The 7,589-nt window shown below is 38.9% G+C and overlaps 1 non-coding gene across 1 annotated transcript; it reads left to right on the forward strand.

Moving 5' to 3' along the window:
• The first annotated feature begins 246 nt into the window (after window positions 1-246).
• Window positions 247-396, forward strand: LOC135362440 (U12 minor spliceosomal RNA). Its single transcript, XR_010407141.1, has one exon. It is a non-coding gene; the product is annotated as a U12 minor spliceosomal RNA (small nuclear RNA).
• The last annotated feature ends 7,193 nt before the right edge of the window (window positions 397-7,589 follow it).

A 7,589-nucleotide genomic window follows, 5' to 3' on the forward strand; every position in this document is an offset into this window, starting at 1 on the left:
ACTGTAATAAGAGATGAGGAAGGACACTATATCCTACTTAAAGGGTCTATCCAAAGAGAAGATCTAACAACTGTAAATATCTATGCCCCTAACATGGGAGCAGCCAATTATATAAGGCAATTAATAACAAAAGCAAAGAAACACATCTACAAAAATACAATAATAGTGGGGGACTTTAACACCCCCCTCACTGAAATGGACAGATCATCTAAGCAAAAGATCAACAAGGAAATAAAGGCTAAATGAATGCCTTAAAGTTATGAGTAAGGAAAATAACGATTCAGGGTGACGCCCGAATCATCACTGCTAATGTGAGATGCATTTTTGAGTGGGTAAAGGTTGCCCCTAAGGTGACCCGCCTACTTTGCAGGATGCCTGGGAGTTGCGATCTGCCCACCCCCCCTCTTTAACACTGAAAGAGTAGATGGACTGGCGGAAGTTGGCAAGCAAGTTTGGAGGGATTTCTTTCTTTTCTAAGCTATTATTCTTGTGTTCTTTGGGGAGGGGTGGCATCAGCCACTACCGTTTAAAAAAAAAAAAAAGACTAAATGACACACTGGACCAAATGGACTTCACAGATATACTCAGAACATTCCATCCCAAAGCAACAGAATACGCATTCTTCTCTAGTGCCCATGGGACATTCTCCAGAATAGATCACATCCTAGGTCACAAATCAGGTCTCAACTGTACCAAAAGATTGGGATCATTCCCTGCCTATTTTCAGACCACAATGCTTTGAAACTAGAACTCAATCACAAGAGGAAAGTTGGAAAGAACTCAAATACATAGAGGCTAAAGAGCATCCTACTAAAGAATGAATGGGTCAACCAGGAAATTAAAGAAGAATTTAAAAAATACATGGAAACCAATGAAAATGAAAACACAACTATTCAAAATCTTTGGGATGCAGCAAAGGCAGTCCTAAGAGGAAAGTATATAGCAATACAAGCCTTTCTCAAGAAACAAGAAAGGTCTCAAATACACAACCTGACCTTACACCTAAAGGAACTGGAGAAAGAACAGCAAATAAAGCCTAAATCCAGCAGGAGAAGAGAAATAATAAAGATCAGAGCAGAAATCAATGAAATAGAAACCAAAAGAATAGTAGAACAGATCAACTAAACTAGGAGTTGGTTCTTTGAAAGAATTAATAAGATTGATAAACCCCTGGTCAGACTTATCAAAAAGAAAAGAGAAATGACCCAAATAAACAAAATCATGAATGAAAGAGGAGAGATCACAACCAACACCAAAGAAATACAATTATAAGAACATATTATGAGCAACTCTATGCCAGCAAATTAGATAACCTGGAATAAATGGATGCATTCCTAGAGATGTATCAACTACCAAAACTGAACCAGGAAGAAATAGAAAACCTGAACAGACCTATAACCACTAAGGAAATTGAAGCAGTCATCAAAAATCCCCCAAAAAACAAAAGCCCAGGGTCAGATGACCTATTCTTCTGAAACTGTTCCAAAAAATAGAAATGGAAGGAAAAGTTCCAAACTCATTTTATGAGGCCACCATTACCTTGATCCCCAAACCAGACAAAGACCCCATCAAAAAGGAGAATTTCAGACCAATATCCCTGATGAACATGGATGCAAAAATTCTCACCAAAATACTAGCCAATAGGATCCAACAGTACATTAAAAGGATTATTTACCACGACCAAGTGGGATTTATCCCTGGGCTGCAAGTTGGTTTAACATCTGCAAAGTGATCAATATGATACAATACATTAATAAAAAAAAGAACAAGAACCATATGATCCTCTTAATAGATGCAGAAAAAGCATTTGACAAAGTACAGCATCCTTCCTTGATTAAAACTATTCATAGTGTAGGGATAGAGGGTATATACCTCAATATCATAAAAGCCATCTATGAAAAACCCACAGCTAATATTATTCTTAATGTGGAAATACTGAAAGCTTCCCCCCTAAGGTCAGGAAATGGCAGGGATGTCAACTATCACCATTGCTATTCAACATAGTATTAGAAGTCCTAGCCACAGCAATCAGAAAACAAAAAGAAATCAAAGGCATCCAAATTGGCAAAGAAGAAATCAAACTCTCACTCTTTGCAGATTATGTGATAGTTTATGTGGAAAACCCAAAAGACTCCACCCCAAAACTGCTAGAACTCATACAGGTATTCAGTAAAGTGGCAGGATATAAAATCAATGCACAGAAATCAGTGGCATTCCTATACACCAACAACAAGACAGAAGAAAGAAATTAAGGAGTCGATCCCATTTACAGTTGCACTCAAAACCATAAGATACCCAGGAATAAGTCTAACCAAAGAGGCAAAGAATCTGTCCTTAGAAAACTATAAAATCCTCATGAAAGAAATTGAGGAAGACACAAAGAAATGGAAAAATGTTCCATGCTCATGGATCGGAAGAACAAATATTGTGAAGATGTCAATGCTACCTGGAGCAATCTACACATTCAATGAAATCCCCATCAAAATACCATCCACTTTTTTCAAGGAAATGGAACAAATAATCCTAAAATTTGTATGGAACCAGAAAAGACCCCGAATAGCCAGAGGAATGTTGAAAAAGAAAAGCAAAGCTGGTGGCATCACAATTCCTGACTTCTAGCTCTATTACAAAGCTGTAATCATCAAGACAGTATGATACTGGCTCAAAAACAGACACATAGATCAATGGAACAGAATAGAGAGCCCAGGAATGGACCCTCAACTCTATGGTCAACTAATCTTTGACAAAGCAGGAAAGAATATCCAATATTTCCATCTGCCTGTCCAAAGACAGTCTCTTCAACAAATGGTGTTGGGAAAATTGGACAGCCACATGCAGAAGAATGAAACTGGACCATTTCCTTACACCATACACAAAAATAGACTCAAAATGGATGAAAGATCTCAATGTGAGACAGCAGTCCATCAAAATCCTAAAGGAGAACACAGGAAGCAAGCTCTTTGACCTCAGCTGCAACAACTTCTTCCTAGAAACATTGCCAAAGGCAAGGGAAGCAAGGCAGAAATGAATTACTGGGACTTCATGAAGATAAAAAGCTTTTGCACAGCAAAGGTTAACAATCAACAAAACCAAAAGACAACTGACAGAATGGGAGAAGATATTTGCAAATGACATATCAGACAAAGGACTAGTATCCAAAATCTATAAAGAACTTCTTAAGCTCAACACCCAAAGAACAAATGATCCAATCAAGAAATGGGCAGAAGACATGAGCAGACATTTTTCCAAAGAAGCAATCCAGATGGCCAACAGACACATGAAAACGTGCTCAACATCACTCGGCTTCAGGGAAATCCAAATCAAAACCTCAATGAGATACCACCTCACACCAGTCAAAATGGCTAAAATTAGCAAGTCAGGAAATGACAGATGTTGGCAGGGATGTGGAGAAAGGGGAACCCTCCTACACTGTTGGTGGGAATGCAAGCTGGTGCAGCCACTCTGGAAAACAGTATGGAGGTTCCTCAAAAAGTTGAAAATAGAGCTACCATACGACCCAGTAATTGCACTCCTGGGTTTTTACCCCAAAGATACAAATGTAGGGATCTGAATGGATACCTGCACCCCAATGTTTATAGCAGCAATATCCACAATAGCCAAACTGTGGAAAGAGCCAAGATGTCCATCGACAGATGAATGGATAAAGAAGAAGTGGTATATATATACAATGGAATATTATGGAGCCATCAAAAAAACGAAATCTTGCAATTTGCAATGATGTGGATGGAACTAGAGAGCATTATGCTAAGGGAAATAAGTCAATCAGAGAAAGACTTGTATCATATGATTCACTGATATGAGGATTTCTTAATCTGAGGAAACAAACTGAGGGTTGCTGGTGGTGGGGGGTGGGAGGGATGGGATGGCTGGGTGATAGACATTTGGGAGAGTATATGCTATGGTGAGCACTGTGAATTTTGTAAGACTGATGAATCACAGACCTGTACCTCTGAAACAAATAATGCATTATATGTTAAAAAAAAAAAAAAGAGAGAGCAAAGATAGTAGGAAGGGAAAAATGAAGGGGGGGGGTCAAAGGGGATGGCACACCATGAGAGACTATGGACTCTGAGAAACAAACTGAGGGTTCTAGAGAGGAGGGGGTGGGGGGGTTGTTTAGCCTGGTGGTGTGTATTAAAGAGGACATGTATTGAATGGAGCACTGGGCATTATACGCAAACAATGAATCATGGAACACTACATCAAAAACTAATGATGTAATGTATGGTGATTAAGATAACATAATAAAATAAAAATTTTTAAAAAGTGTAGCTATTTTCTTTTAGGAACCCGAAGTATAATATGGGAGATAATTTTTTAATATACAAAACCCATTTGTTATATACTTGAAAAAGGAAATGTGCTATAAGGCTACCGAAGAGTCAGATATTTTCTCAGGATTTCAGCAAGAAGCAGAAGATACCAAACAGGCTCACATATGCTCACTGATTTGCTTTATAGTCAGAGAAGTCCAATCCCTTTATACCAGTGTCAGAGCTGGCTACATAATTTACAGTGCCCAGTGCAAAATGAAAATGTGAGAACTGACCTTTGTTCAAACATATAAAATTTTTCCTTTCTTCTGGGGACTCTTTCTCAACCTGTCATGGTGTGTTTTATTTGCTTTTAATGTCACACTCCTTCAGGCAAGTGATACTCCTGGGGCATGTGCAGACCTTCATAGGCTCCCAGGCTCCACCCTGCAAATCAGCTTGTATGTGTGACCTGCCAGCTGGCAGATCCCCCCTCCCAACCAGCCATTCCCAGTCAGAGTGAGAAGTAGATCCAGGCATCTCCTCTTCCCATGTGTCTGCTGACCCCTTACCCATGGGAATGGGCCACGGACAGGTGATTGCAGCTTTTGCCCTGGAATGTACACTTGGCTGAGGGATGGGCCGAGGGTCATCCTTTAAACTGTGTGGTCAGCTGTGGGCAGGGAAGGATGCTGCCATGTCCCAGCCTGAGACCCTGCTAGGCTCACATATCTAACCTTGATTCTCCCTATACCCATGCCCAGGCCCATGCCAGGGGTGCAGAAGGAAGGAAGGAAGGAAGGAAGGAAGGAAGGAAGGAAGGAAGGAAGGAAGGAAAGAAGGAAGGAAGGAAGGAAAGAAGGTAAATTTATTACCTCCCTTGACATGGCTTTCTCTCTCTCTCTCTCTTTCTTCTTTCTCTCTCCTCCCTCCCTCCCTTCCTTCCTTCCCCTTCTTTTTTTTTTTTTTTTTTTGAGGGAGATAATAAGTTTATTGAATAGACCTGCAAGGGAGCAGCCAGCTGGACAGCAGAAGAGAAACTGTCCACCTTTCTTTCTGTCTTTCTGTCCTCCCTCCTTTCCTTCCTTCCTTCCTTCCTTCCTTCCTTCCTTCCTTCCTTCCTTCCTTCCTTCCTCCCTTCCTTCCTTCCTTCCTTCCTTTTTTGTTTCTCCCTCTTCCTTAGGGTATCTCTTAGCCTTGGGATATAATTATTTAAGAAATCACTGGGAGGAAAATTCAGATAACTGAGAGAATCTATAGCAACATACTTTATGTAATCGATGATGTGTCAACAATATCCTCAAAATGAAAAAGCTGTAGCACATGATCTGTTGCATTAAGCAGAAGCCAGCTCCTACATGCATTTATCTAAATCTGGAAACTCATTCTCTAGTACAGGCAAAGCAGATGTATACAGAGGAGTGTTGTTGGCTCAGGGGCAGAAGTTCTGTAGGAGCTAACTTGGCTAGCCTCCTTGGTTCGGAGTGAGTATCAGAAGTTTGAGGCAATAAAACAGTACTAGAGATCAGGTATCTATCTGGGGGTTGATATGGTCTTGCCCTTGACTTTGAGCAAGTTTCTTCACACATAAGAACTTCTATGATTCATCTAGGAATAGCAGGGATGAGCTTAGAAGAGGTAAGTGATGAATGTGTAACTATTATAATTGTGTATGTGTAATTATACCTTTTGTTTTCAGAGCAGAGGCAGCTCCCAGGAAACTGTTACATACCAGAGTGAGGTGAATCTAATGTCTGTGTGGAAACATAACTGTGTCATTGAAATAAATCTCCTTTATCTTTCACTGGATTCTGTGCATCCAGTTTAATTTTTAGGGGAAAATAGATATAGATAAATCAAACCAGATTGCTTCTGGATTTCAAAATACCCAGTTATGGACTTTATGTTTGCATCCTCCCAAAATTTGTATGTTGAAGTCCTAATTCCCTATCTGGTGGTATTTGGATGGAGCATTTGGAAGGTTTATGAGGGCCAATAATGAGAAAATGAAGACGGAGCTCCCATGATGGGATTAGTTTCTTTATAAGAAAAGGAAGAGAGCCCTCTCTCTCACTCTCTTCACCATGTTAGCACACAGGGAGAAGGTGACATCTGTAAGCCCAGAAGTTTTCCCTTACCAGGAATCATATCTGTTAGCACCTAGATTTTGGACTTCCAGACTCCAGAACTGTGAGAAGTAAATGTCTCTTGTTTAAGCCACCCAGTCTCTGGTATTTTATTGTAGAATCCAAAGCTGACTAAGAGAGTCCCCTAAAACTTTTTGAAAGGAGGTTGGGTTTTGATTTATAAAAACTTTCTGAACTGAGCTTTGTGCACAGATAGATTCTGATGATGTGATCATTTGTTGTTCTAGACTCAAGGAAAATTTCTATATTTTGATGAGCTATTTATTACTGGATTCCATAATTGTCTTCTTTATTAAATATAAAGCAAATATATAGACTATGAAATTTATCTATCTTAAAACATACTTTCAAAACTGTATGTTGACCATATAAATTGTACTTATTTATTTATTCATTTTTAAAAGATTTATTTATTTATTTTAGAGAGAGAGCACAAGCAGGGGGAGGGGCAGAGTGAGGGAGGGGGAGAGCAAATTCTCAAGCAGACTCCCCATTGAGTACAGATTCTGACGTGGGACTATTCCAGGACTCTGAGATCATCATGATCTGAGCTGAAATCAAGAGTCAGCTGCTTAACTGACCTGAGCCCCATATAAATTAAATTGGTAAGATTTGTCTATTTGGATTAGTCTGATGGCTGACCCTATCATTAGTCTAGGTAATTGAAAAACTTTAAGATTGACACTTTCAAAGCTTCAGGTGTTAGTTTAACTAAAATAATCTGTGTTATAACCAGATAAATCTTTAGTCACTGACAATTGTTTGTGTTTTTCTGTTTGCTTTTAGCTATTTAATACCAGGAAGGGATTTAACAAATGTATTCTTCAGATAAGAAGCAGAACTTATTTTTTTTTAAAGTATTGTTAAGATGGAAGTGTTATTCAGAAGTACAGTTCATTTATTTAATATTATTTTTCTCTCAAATGTGGGTGTTAGCTGCCAGTTGATCTTTAATTTCCATATAATCTGATACAGGGGTACACATGGCTAACTTAGAAATTATATTAACTTGGAAAAAGGTGCCTGGATACCCCAAAAATAGTATAAGAGGGAAACACAGGACTCTTCACATTGGCATTAACATGGGATTGAGTTATTCAGGCAATTAGAAAAACAGAATGATTTAATGAAGATAAGATATCACATAGGACATGATATTGAAATAAGA

Source organism: Mirounga angustirostris, unplaced genomic scaffold, assembly GCF_029215605.1.
Source record: "Mirounga angustirostris isolate CCGP_5_RB_7025 unplaced genomic scaffold, mMirAng1.0.hap1 SCAF_13, whole genome shotgun sequence".
NCBI lineage: Eukaryota > Metazoa > Chordata > Mammalia > Carnivora > Phocidae > Mirounga > Mirounga angustirostris.